The sequence below is a fragment of the Phocoena sinus genome, chromosome 6, assembly GCF_008692025.1.
Source record: "Phocoena sinus isolate mPhoSin1 chromosome 6, mPhoSin1.pri, whole genome shotgun sequence".
NCBI classification, from domain to species: domain Eukaryota; kingdom Metazoa; phylum Chordata; class Mammalia; order Artiodactyla; family Phocoenidae; genus Phocoena; species Phocoena sinus.
Window position 1 is genome coordinate 91365964 of NC_045768.1, and position 13365 is coordinate 91379328.

The following is a 13365-nucleotide window of genomic DNA, read 5'->3' on the forward strand; positions in this document are numbered from 1 at the left end:
CAGATAGTCCCAGTTACCATAGTTGTCAACATCTCTGGCAAGCAGCAAAAATAATTCAAAGATGGATCATACTTAGAAAGGAAATGATATGTGCTCTATGCGCAAAACATTTTTCTTTAAATCAGTAAATGGTCATTTCTGATAAAAAGATGGTTACAGTAAAACAAAGGAATGAAAGAAATGCTTCTCATTATTCTCACAGAATTTATAGATAATATCATCTTTATAAGTAATAAGTGAAATTTGAACAATGAGAAAAAAGTATTCCAAAGAGACTTTATAGGATGTCCAAAGAATATAGGATTGAGTTGCAAAATGTCAAAATATGACAAAAAATGAAAAGCCAGTGTAGAGAATAATGCCCGTTATAGGTGGAAAAAGTTAGATGTTTATAAGTAGTTATGAGGATGACTCAGAGAGAAAGAAAGAGAGGGAGGGAGGGAGGTGGAGCAGGGAGAGAGAAAGGGGAATGTAAACATGATCACAGAAGGAACGCTAGACTTTAAAAAGGTATATCTAACATGCATTATTGATATTTTTAAGAAGAACTAAGCAAATGAAAATATAGAAAGAGTCTAAAGTATAATTTTTTCAACATTTTTCTGAAATAAAAACAAGTTGAATGTGTAGACTGAAGGGGCTCATAGATTTCCAAGAAATAATGAAACCTAACATTCATACCTACCATTCCAAATCAAAGCATATTCTGGTAAGGTTGTTAAAATTCAGGTACAAAGAAAGAATCCTAGGAGTAGGAGGGGAAAAAATCATACCCCCTACTAGTGTGAAATATCAAGATGGATTCGACATCTTCACAGTAATATTCATGCAAGGAGACAGTTTGATCAGTATCTAAAATATTCTGAGAGGAAGAATATGTGATACAAGAATTTTATAATCAGCCAAGTAATCCTTTGATTTTTTTTTTTTTTTTTTTTATTCTTTATAACTCTTTGATTTTAAAGAAAACGTTTGAGTAAAAAGGAAAAGGGTGCACGAAGTTATGCCATTTATGAATAACAAGGTCTGAAACTCCTAGGGGACAAGGCTAGGCAGTGATAAAGAAAGAAAAGGGAGAAAATGGAGCTGAAATCAACTGATTAGGTGATGAGAACTAAAGGATATTTTTTAAATTGACAGAGTAGACACCCATGCCAACCCACCCCCACTCCTGCCCAAATATGTTAAGATTAATTTTTATTTAATGAAAGTGACAGAAGCGTGAGATGGTCACATGATCAGAGCAAAGGTAGCGGGAATATTCAGCCAGCCTCCTTTGGGTTGCAGAGTCTGTTAATTTTGACTCTGTTCCCATGTGAGGACTCTTGTCAATACGCAAAGCTCATTTTTTCTAAGCTCAAAGCTTTTTCAGAATCAAGTCACCTAACACCATTCAGAAAGAACTTTAAGCAGCATCTATGTCCTTCCTGTGAAATATTTATGAGCAACTTGGATTCTGACTTTCCTGTCAAACCCACCAAAGCCTAGTCTACATTCTCTTTTAAGGACATGATGGATGTTGGAAGTGGAAATCCTGTTTATCCCCAGCCCACATCTATCTTTCTATTTTTTTCTATTTCTATAGATGATAGATAGAGAATAGAGATACAGTTAGTTTCTCACCGAGCTTATTAAAAACTCTATGTTCTTACAAGCTGTTACTTATATTATTTCATTTGATTTCCCCAATACTGTTAATAGTTGGCATCATAATTCCCATTTTACAGCATAGAAATTTCAATTCCATTAGGTTAAATCAATTTGTTTTAAATTACACAGAAATCCAGTTTTGTGTCTGGTATTAGAAGAATCTCTTTGTACTTCCCCACCCCTTACTGTAGTTGTAAAATTCATCTATTGGCAATCACATATGATAAATGATCATATGATTCCAGGGAATAAATTACAAGTGTTAAACTTAAAAATAATGGCTTGTTAGTTCCCTATCCCCACATCTTTAATGACAGAAATCACAGATCTTGTTCATGAGGATCACAGTTTTTGAAGTAAAATACTGGATTTTTATTTCTATTGCTATGACGGTATTATTATAGTAATACCAAAACAAGAAAAACACAATACACAAAAAGAAAACTACACATCAATTTCCATCATAAAATAAATGTAGAAATCCTTAGCAAAATATTAATAAATAGAATTAGCAATATATAAAAATAATTATACACCATTACCAATTGATATTCATTCTCAGCATGTAAAGCCAGTTCAATATTCAAGAATTATCAATGTAATTTACCCAATCCTAAAGAAAAAAAAATTGCATGGTCATATAATTCAATGCAGAAAAAGGGTTTGACAAATTTCACAATCATTCATGTTGTAAAAACAACAAACGAACAAAAAGCTCTCAGAAAAATAGGAATAGAGAATAACTTCTTCCACTTGATAAACAGCATTATGGAAATCAAAAACAAAAAGAAAACCAAAACCCCAAATCCCAAAGTTAACATTATACTTAATGATGAAAGACTGAATTATTTCCCTCCTCAAGATCAGGAACAAGGCAAGGATATTCACTCTCACCGCACTCATTTAACATAGTATGAGGTGTTCTAGCAAGTTCAGTAAGGCAAGAAAAATAATTAAAAGACAGATATGTAGATAAGAAAGAAATAAAATTGTCTCTATTCGCAGATGATATGCTTATATACAAACTGAAGTCTAGGAATACACATATACTCAAAAAAATACCCTTTTAGAATTAATAAGTTAAGCAAGGATACAGGATATAAAACAAACATAAAATATTAATTGTAAACCTATTTGCTAGGAATTAACTATGGGCAGTGAGATTTTTATAATCACTCAAAAATGAAATATAGAAATATATCCAAATAATCAAATATTTACAAGACTTGTCATCAAAACACTATAAAATGCTCATGAAAAAAATCAAAGAGGTTCTAAATAAATGGAAGACATTCAGTGTTTATAGATTGGAAGCTTCAGCTTGGTAACTGTTAGTTTTGCAAGGGCCATAATAACAAAATATCAAAGGCTGGGTAGCATAAATAAAATAAATATATTTTCTCACAATCCTGGAGGCTTATTAAAGTCCATGATCAAGATGTCAGCAGGGTTTTATTTTGCCTAAGTCTTCTCTTCTTTGCTCCTAAATGGCCATCTCTTCTCTGTACCTTCAGAGTCTTCCTCTATGTGTGTCTGTCCTAATTGCAAATCAGGTTGGATTAGAGCCCATCTTAATTACCTCATTTTAATTTAAATACCTCTTTAAAGACCATGTCCCAAATATAGTCACATTATCATATTGTTGTCTGGGGGGTTAAGACTTCTACACATAAATTTTGGGGAGAGTCAATTTAGCTCATAACAGTAAGGATTTCAATTATGCCGAAATTGATATATAACTTTAAAACTATTCTCATCAAAACATCAGCAAGAATTTTTGTATAGACCAGATTTTAAAATATATATGTAAAAGAACAAAGGAACTAGAAGAACAAAAAGAATTTGGAAAATGAAGAATATAGTAGAAGAAGCCAGTCTACCCAATTTTAAGCCTTATTTTTTTTCTTTATCTTTTTTTTATTACTGCTTTATTTATTTATTTATTTATTTTGGAGTATAGTCACTTTACAATATTTTGTTAGTTTCTACTGTACAGCAAAGTGAATCAGCTATACGTATACATATATCCTCTCTTTTTTGGATTTCCTTCCCATTTAGGTCACCACAGAGCACTGAGTAGAGTTCCCTGTGCTACACAGTAGGTTCTCATTAGTTATCCACTTTATATGTAGTATCAATAGTGTATATATGTCAATCCCAATCTCCCAATTCATCCTTATACTATCTTTAATAATCAAGACTGTGTGGTGTGAGTGGAGGAATAGACACATAGGCCAATAGAAGAGAACAGAAAATTCAGAAATAAACTCACAAATATGCCCAAATGATTTTTGACAAAAGTGAAAGGAACAATTCAATGGAGAAAAGATAGCCTTTTAAACCAGTGGTACTAGAGCAATCTGATAGCTTAAAAAAACTGGGCCTTGACTTGTCACACATCTTACATAAAAATTAGTATTCTGATTGTGATATTGTACTATAATCTAAGATGTCGCCAGTGAGAGAAACTGGGAAATGAGTACATGAGACCCCTCTGCATTATTTCTTATTACTGCTAATGAACCTACAATTACTTCAAAATGAAACTTTTTAAAAAATTTAAATAAAACATTTAAATCCTAACTAAGATCAACAGTCTGAATGTTGATTCATAGTAAAGCCTTTGTCAGTTTGGTGCTTGTGCTATCAACAGCAAGGCAGACTGCTATGATCAGGTGAAAAAAAGAGATTACTGTGTGTAGCCTCTCATCCTATAATACCCCACTTGAGTTCAGACCTAAATAGAAGACAGTCCTATTTACCAATCAGCTGGGGGAACACATACTGTCTATATATATATGTATATATTTCATTTTTAGGAGATTAAAGAAATTCCTAAGCTATAAAATCAAAACTATAGTGCTTAGGACTCAGAAATGTTATTTGCTAACTTCATAGTTTATGAAGATCTTTCATTATGAGCTTAAGGGAAGAAAAGAAACTAATATGTAAATTAAGCAAAAGAAAGTTATAATAAAAGAAAAACAAAGAGAAAACCCAACAGAGAAGGTAATACAATTCCAGTGGAGATCATTACAGGTACTTTTAAGAAATAAAGGTAGTAGAACATAATGATAAGCATGATTTAGAACTGAAAAATGTTGAGAATAAAAGCAGTACATGCAATTTTTAAATGGCCAGTATAACCTCCAAAAATGACAGAAACTGAGGACGGAAATTATTTTCCAAATATAATTTTAAATGATTTTTTACCAACTGAGGAAATCCTTTCAGCCTAACATTCTCCCTCAAGGGGCATTTGGATTTGAACTCCTAAAGATGGGAAGATAATTGGTATTTTATTGCTCAATATGTTTGCAACCATAATGATGAAAATATTGTTTATTTACTTTCAATTTTGAGTCAATCTTCAGGCCACGGAAAGAAGATGCTATGTTTAAGGATGGAATGAAAATCCAAGAGCTATGATAAAAATGTAACTTACACAAAGCAGATTGTGAAGAAAATTGGGTAGAGAAACAAGGGCATTAAAATTGTCATATAAAGTATGAAAACTGAATTCAAGGACTATAGAAAAATGATTGAGTTTAATTACATTGTTTATACTAAAGATAATTGACAGAAAAACCAAAACAATAACATAATTGACTAAAACAGTTGGAGAAGAGGACCTGAGTGAGTTAAATATTTATATTTGATATTGGGGGAATAATAAATGTTATCTGATATTAATAAATTCAGAAAACATATATTGTTTGAGAAGGGAAATAACCAAAATATAAGCAATTGTGAAGAACTTGTCTGGAGAGTAGACTTAGAAGTGAAGAAGTGATCTGACTCTGTTGATAGTTAATATAAAACATTCTTTAACATGTGATTTTTTAAATGAGCATATATTACTTGATAAAACCAAATACTTTAAAACTACAACCCTACTTACTTATAAGTGATAGTGATTTATATGATAGGAAGGTGCTTATTGTTGAATTGATATGAAAAAATTTAGAATAGAAGCAATTACCAAACTAGAATCATGCATGTAAACATTTTTTCTAGCATTTTTAATGTGTTAAAATGTGTTATTTTTCTTTGCTTTATACTGTTGAATTTGAAATATCACCCACCCAAGGCTCTTTGTTTTTCCCTAGTTACTTGGCTAGCGGCTGCTTCTATTTGCAAGGACATATCATGTGAATTACAAGGAAGTAAAATAATTGGCCTTCAACTAGACTAAAATTTCACCAAGTGGATTATTGTGCCCTGATAATGCCCACAGTCTAAATGACAACACTCAAAACTCAAATGTGTTCTTAATTTAATTAATTACAATTTCCAAGTTAGGAAAATTGTGTTTTGTATAAAATATTATTTCATTAAATTAGCCACAATAAAAAATAAGAATCACCTTTCATTGGGAATATACAAGAGTAAGTTTCAAATAATTTTATCATGGGAAATATTATAATAATCATTTCTAATATTTACAGTTAAGAATCTTAAAATCCTTCTGGCTTTACTTTCAAGAAAAGTCATCAGCAACATTTAAAAATGTATGCTTATGAAATAAATCATCGAATTACTCTATTTCTATGTTTAAATTCCCCAGTTCTTCTGGCAATAGAATATAAGTCACTGAAGCTTTGTTTCCAGTGGAAAGTGGCTGGTACCTCCAATCCTACCCCAGAAACCCACATTTATATAATCTGCAATAATTATCCAGGTATTTTTAGATCACTTCCATGGCTTTAATATTTACTTGTCATGTTACTTATTTTCACAGCTAGGTATCACATCACCCATCTTTACAAATATATTTATTACAAATTAAAGGATATAATCCTTCTTCTCTGACTAGTTTTCTACAATTTCTTTTTCCCAGCAACAAATATAATTAAAAATAATAATTGATCATTTGTTTTAACTTGTCAGTAGAACTTACCATTTCCTGGTAAGGACATCTTTGTTAAAATTGGATGATTTTTAAATGTGTCAAAATGATCAAGATAATAAAGGTCTTGAAATATTTGCCTTTTTTTTTTTTTTTTTTTTGCCTTTTTTAATTTAGAAATGTAAGCTATGACAGGATACAATTTCTTTCTGTAAAACACATACAAAAATGAATAGCACGTTTCAAATAGTTAACTGTTATTTCACAAGGGTCATAAAAATTAAATAATTAGATGAGGAACTCTGTTCCATTATTCAACAGGACAATTAGTTCTATCAACATTTACAAGTTTTAAATATAGATTTATAATGCAAATATATTTATAATGTACTTTTATTTTTTATAGTGTATTTTTAAAATCTTCAATTAAAATCAGTAATCAAAAGAATTTAACATTAATGATAATAAAGCATTTATTATCATTTGTTTCTTTTATTTTCATTTGTTTCATTTATGTATCATTTGTTTCTTTTATTCTTCAGTTATACTATTTCAATACTTTAAATACATGTTCAATTTTATTACCATATTTATGAATTAAAAATCTTAGTTTTGCTTAATGTCCTCCACTAGCAAGAAAACAAAAATTGAATGATACATTTCCATTTACTTATAACTTGAATTCTTTATAAATAATTTTATTTATCAAATATAAATAACTATGATTATAAATATAAGGTTTCAAAAAATGAGAAAAGCGAAGATACAGTTCATGAATTTGTGCTAATGACAGTTAATTATGCTTAAAATTTATTGTCAATTTGAACAAAAAACTATCACAAAAACAAAGTAGGACATTATATAATGATAAAAGGTCAAATCACCAGGAAGATATAACAATTACAAATATATATTCATGCAACATCAGAGTACCTAAATATATAAAACAAACACTGACAGAATTGACTAGAAAAACAGACAGAAGTGCAATAATAGTAGATGATTTCAACATCTCACTTTTAAGAATGGAGAGACAGTTACCTTATAGGGAACAATTTTTATGAGTTTTTCTTCTCTCCTTCCCTTATTTATTTTTGCAAATATAAAAAAAAAGCACAAACTGAAATAATAAAGAAAAGAAACAGAAATGAAAGAGAGAGAAAGGGGTGGAAGGAAGGATGGAAAGAAGGAAGGAAGGAAGGGAGGGTTTCTTACACAAAAGGTGACATACTATACACAGTTTTCTGCAACTTCCTTTTATCACTTAACAATTTATACTCCAAAATATACAATATATAATCCATTTTGTAGAGATCTTCCCAACTGCTTTGCGCAAGTACATAGTAATCCACTGTGTAGATATATTGCAGTTTATATAACTGTTGGATGTTGGTGTTAGAATTTTGGATTTTGGGGGTGATTTCAATTTTGTTACTAGTACCAATAATGTTACATTGAAGAACATTTGATACATGTCATTTCAAACTAATGTCAGTGTACTTTTGGATCTTTGGAACAGATTCCTGGAAGAGGGATTGATAGATCAAAGGCCAAATACAGCTATGATTTTGTTAGATATTGATAAAATCTTCTCCATGGATGTTGTCCCATTTTACATTTTGAAAAACAAAATATTAGACTGCTTTTTCCTCCTTAGCCTCACCAACAGAGTGTTATCAAACTTTTCATATATTTCAAATCTTACAGGTGACTAATGGTTTTGGTTTTAATTAGCATTTTTCTCATTATAAAGATTATAATATGAAATATATTTTCTAACAAACATTGTTCCATTGAAAATATGAAACCTACATTTGGATCTGAGTAGCCCAGGGAAGTATCCTGGGTTAATGACATAAATGGCTATTTAGTTGTAATTAATTAGGTTAATCTGAAACCATCCATTTTACTCAGGACTGCAGTTTAAAGAGATAGGAGAAAGAAAGGCAGAACAGAAGAAAGGGAAGGAAAGATGGAAGGAAGGAAGGAAGGAAGGAAGGAAGGAAGGAAGGGAGAGAGGGAGGAAAGGAGGGAGGGAGGGAGGGAGGGAGGGGTGAATTAAGCTAGGTCTGAATTAAGACAAAAAATATATTAATAAATGGGAAAGAACTGCTTCAATCAATGTAATTACCCTTGTTTGCTTGAAATCTGTGTTATAGTTTGAAGTCTGTGCCATACCTACCTTGTTAAAAAAACACTAAATTTACCTATTTTGCTCATATTCATGTTTCTCATAAACTCTGACCAGAAATTACAAATTTTAAAGTTTTACCGCATTTCAGCAGTAAAATACAATCATAACCTCAGAAATGGATTGATGTCTCTTGTTAATACATATTTTGTTCATCATATGCTGGGTAGGAGCTACATATTAGTATATATGCTCAAATTTTTATTGCATTTAACACACCAGAAGGGACATTATACAACTAATAAGAAGTGAAGTCCATGTTAAGTTATTTGATCAAATATGTTTCATGAAAACTGCCTAAGAACATCAAAACAATTAGTCAAACCCAAAATTCAATCTGAGTTAGCATTCATATTCAAAGATTTGAATTCAAAAGTAAGTTCAGAGACCAAATATTATATTTTGATTTGTTCTGAAGTGGCCATCTGCCCATATGAAAAAGCTACTGCAACCGTTTGGCAGGCAGTTTAAAGAACCAAAATAACTACTCTGTGCGGGTCAGGTTCACAGGCATCTGGGTGTTGACTTGGAAAGCACAAAAAGTAATAATCACAGCGTGTGGTACTTTACCAAGTAGCCAGCCAAAAGTGTCTGTCTAAATAGTCAAAAATTTTAGCTGTCATAAGAATCCTTTGAGGAAACTTTATAAATACCTATCAAATTTCAAATATCAGTGGCCAACATTTTTTAAAACACCATAAAGAGCTAATAAAATGTTATAGAAAAGTTATAATAATCCTGAGGTACCCATAATTTATATCCTGGCACATTTAAAAATGTTCCTTTTGTTTAAAAATGGGCTTCAAAGATATCAATAGTTTTATTTGTATATTTTATAAATATTTGTGTGCTAATCAATAGTCTGATTTTTAATTGTTTAAAGCAAATCCAATGCCACAAAGAGCTACTTTAGTCATGCCTTGCAGGAGTTCAAGGGGAATATCCTCTATCTTCACCCCTCTGCCCCTCCCCTACCTTCAAGTCTTCTCCTCACAGGTCTCTGCCTGGGAACTGTGGACCTTTGCTGTTCCTTTTCTTAGAAGAGTGGCTGTTGAAAGGAGTTAAATATGGCTCTTGGGTAAGTAAGTCTCGGTTGGAGGGCCATGAAGAAGGGTCAGCAAGAGGACAATCTCCCTTGGTGTCCGGAACTTGTAGAATAGCCTGCAATAGAGTGGACCACCAGCTGAGCTCCTTGAAGTGAGAGCTACAGGCTGGCAGGGAGAAGGGTGACCCCAGTGTCAACCAAGAAAAGTTAGATATGGCTGCACTTCAGAGAGCTCACCAGCCAGGTGATGGTCACCAATAACAGCAGGAGGATGTTCCCAGTGCTGAAATTGAGTATGGCTGGCCTGGACGCAAACACCATGTGTTGTTTTATCTTGGATTTTGTGATGGAGAGCAACCACTTCTGGAAGTGTGTGAACAGAGAGTGGGTGCCTGGGGGGTCAGCCCAATTCATATGTGCATATTAAACTCCATACATAAATAAAAGCTCTAAATTCATATAGTATGAGTTGAGGGTCTACAGGGGATGACTACCAGCCACAGCATTCTCAAGACTCAATGCATATCTGTCAAGGCTTACCAGAAAGAGATTACAGCTCTTAAAACTAAATACAACTGATTTGCAAGGCCTTGCTGTGATGCAAAAAGAAGCAGGGATCACAAAGATAAGATGGAAGAACCCAGAGACAAACAGCAACCTGGGTATTACTAATGGAAGTAGCTTATCCCTGGACTCAGTTCCTTCTATCTGCTGTCAACCCCCATCCTCAATTTGGAGGTCCTGTCTCACTTTTCTCCACCCATGGCTGTGAAAAATGCTCTATGCTGAGGAACCACAGTTCACACATCCCTGTCCCTGTCCTCAAAGCTGTGCCTAGGACTCCTCCCCACTTGGACAAGCTCATACTTAGCCCATACACTCATTGGAAAATTTCTCCAACCTATTCTGACAATTCATTTGAAAGTTGTCCATGATCTGATCCCATGAACTTAGCCCAGCCTCAGCATGTGTGTACATACTATCATGTTACTCCTGAGCACAACAGGACTGCATCAGTACCCCAACCTGTGGTCAGCTAGCAGAGCACCTTCACACCAGGGTCTCAGACAGCATAGCTACCTAATGGGCTGGGAGTCCAGTCCTTCCCAGTGAACACTATCTTACCCAAATAATCTCAGGTCCCTTCTCCTCAGGATTCTCACTCTATAAGAACCATGTCGTGGCCAAAGATATTCCTGACAGCCAATATCACACCTTGGCCTCATAACCTCATGGATATCCCTGTCACCACCTTCCATGTAAACCAAAGCCTTTCCTTAAAATATACACTATTCTTTTTTATGTCTACCAGTTTTACTCAGGATTTGATCTAGGTACAAAATGACAGTCTCATAGGTCAAGAAAGAAAAAAAAATCTTATTAACTTCACTTTAAAATATGAAAAGCAATATATGTTCTGTTGTTCATCAAAAAAATAACCCCACCCATCATCTGCAACACAAGTGTAGTCCTATGTTGTGTTTATATGCTACAGATGAATTTAAGTATGGAAACAAAACTCAGTTGGACTATTAAATCACCATTACTTGATAATAATAAAGTTTTGTTTGCTAAGATCCAGAAACTTATTTTTTTGTATCTCTTACAGAATATAGAAGATTTGACACACTAGAATTAATAAACTCAACTCGCCTTATTTAGTGAAATAAAAAGCATACTTTCAATTGCATTCCTTGTTTCTTCAGAGTAGTTTTCAGGTCCCTTTTGTGACAGCTATCATACTTATAGTTAAGCTGTTAGGGACAAAATAATAAATTCATAGTTGAGGACAACAGATTTCAACTGAAATGGAAATTTCACTGTTCTGCCTAATAGAATGCATTTATTTTGAGCATATGTAATTGCCTCTTGTATTGTTAAACATACAATGGCAATATTTTTCTTCTGAAAAAAATAGCCAAAGACAATGAGCAAAACATTTTCTGCAAAATAAAGGCAATATGCAAAAAAAAAAAAAAGAAACAACAACAGCAAAAAACTAAATACAGTTCTAAAAAGATCTAGTGAGAGGATTCAGTACTAGAAATTAGTGACAAACATAATCCACTAAAATTTTCAAAATTTACATAGCTCAAATTCTCGTCTTTTGCTAACTTACTGTGCATCTAGAAATATTTATTTTGGAAAATATTGAGCAAACTTCTTTTGCCCAGAATGAAAAACTTTAAAGTTTAAGGTGGATTACACAAAAGAACACATGCTTTCCTTTTCAAAGGAGAGTGTTTTTTTTTTTTTTGGCGGTACGCAGGCCTCCCACTGTTGCAGCTTCTCCCGTTGTGGAGCACAGGCTCTGGACACGCAGGTTCAGAGGCCATGGCTCACGGGCCTAGCCACTCCACGGCATGTGGGATCTTCCTGGACCGTGGCACGAACCCGTGTCCCCTGCATCGGCAGGCGGACTCTCAACCACTGTGCCACCAGGGAAGCCCTAAAGGAAAGTGATCTTAAGAGCTTATAATTACTTAGTAAAGGTTTTCTGAAGATCAAATGCTTTTTAAATGCCCCTTTTTTGGTAATCTCTAAATTAATTGGAAGCATGTAAAATTGTTCTAAATTAATGATAAAAAAATCAACTTCATATTTTTTAACTGGCTCTTTAAGTTTTATATTAACAAATTGTAGTTCATGATATACCTTAAAATATTCTGATAAAGTATCCAGATTAAGTTCATCCAAAGAAGAGATAATGCATTTCTACACTTGTTTGTGATAACTGGAGCAAAGACTGTGTTAAACTAAATAATGATACTTTGACAGTGTAAAGATGCAAATGTACATGAAAGTAATATTTTTCCAATGTTGAGAAGATGTATTTTATACTAGACCTGACTTAAGTCTTTTGCACAGGATATTTCTTTGTCTGGAAATGGCTTTCCCCACATAATCGCCTGGCTTACTCCTTCAATTTCATTCCTCACAGAGGCCACGCCTGACCACTCCACATCAACTGCCCCAATGTACTATGAAAACTCTTGGTCTGTTAGATTTTTTTCATAACATGAATTTTTATCTACTATGTTTATTCTTTTATTTTCCAAATATTTTATTGATTGCCTCCCTTGCCCCTGCCAGAATTCAAGTTCCTCAAGTGCAAGAACTCAAGTTTTTCTTGCTAGTTGATCAGTCCCCAAGACCTAGAATCATTTTTGGAAAATAGGAGCCCAGTACATATGTGTCAAAAAAACACTCAGGGGCTTCCCTGGTGGCGCAGTGGTTGAGAGTCCGCCTGCCGATGCAGGGGACACGGGTTCGTGCCCCGGTACGGGAAGATCCCACATGCCGCGGAGCGGCTGGGCTCGTGAGCCATGGCCGCTGAGCCTGCGCGTCCGGAGCCTGTGCTCCGCAACGGGAGAGGCCACAACAGTGAGAGGCCCGCGTACCGCAAAAAAAAAAAAAAAAAAAACACTCAATGACCTAGGAGGAATTTCAGGAAAACTTTTGTTGTCATAATCACATAAAAATACATAATGTCTATAAAACAGCAATAACTAATTAGATGGGAAGAACAGGCTGGAATGAAAAAGGAATAATGAGGCAAAAATGGGTTTAGGTGAGATTAAAAAATACTGCTAAGAAAGTAAAAAACAAAATCTAAAAATTACAGCCACA

General features: G+C 33.4%; 1 pseudogene; it reads left to right on the top strand.

Annotated features, from left to right (window-relative positions):
* The window catches only part of LOC116755039, a 31761-nt pseudogene extending 21091 nt beyond the window's left edge, over positions 1-10670 (top strand).
* Positions 10671-13365: the final 2695 nt, after the last annotated feature.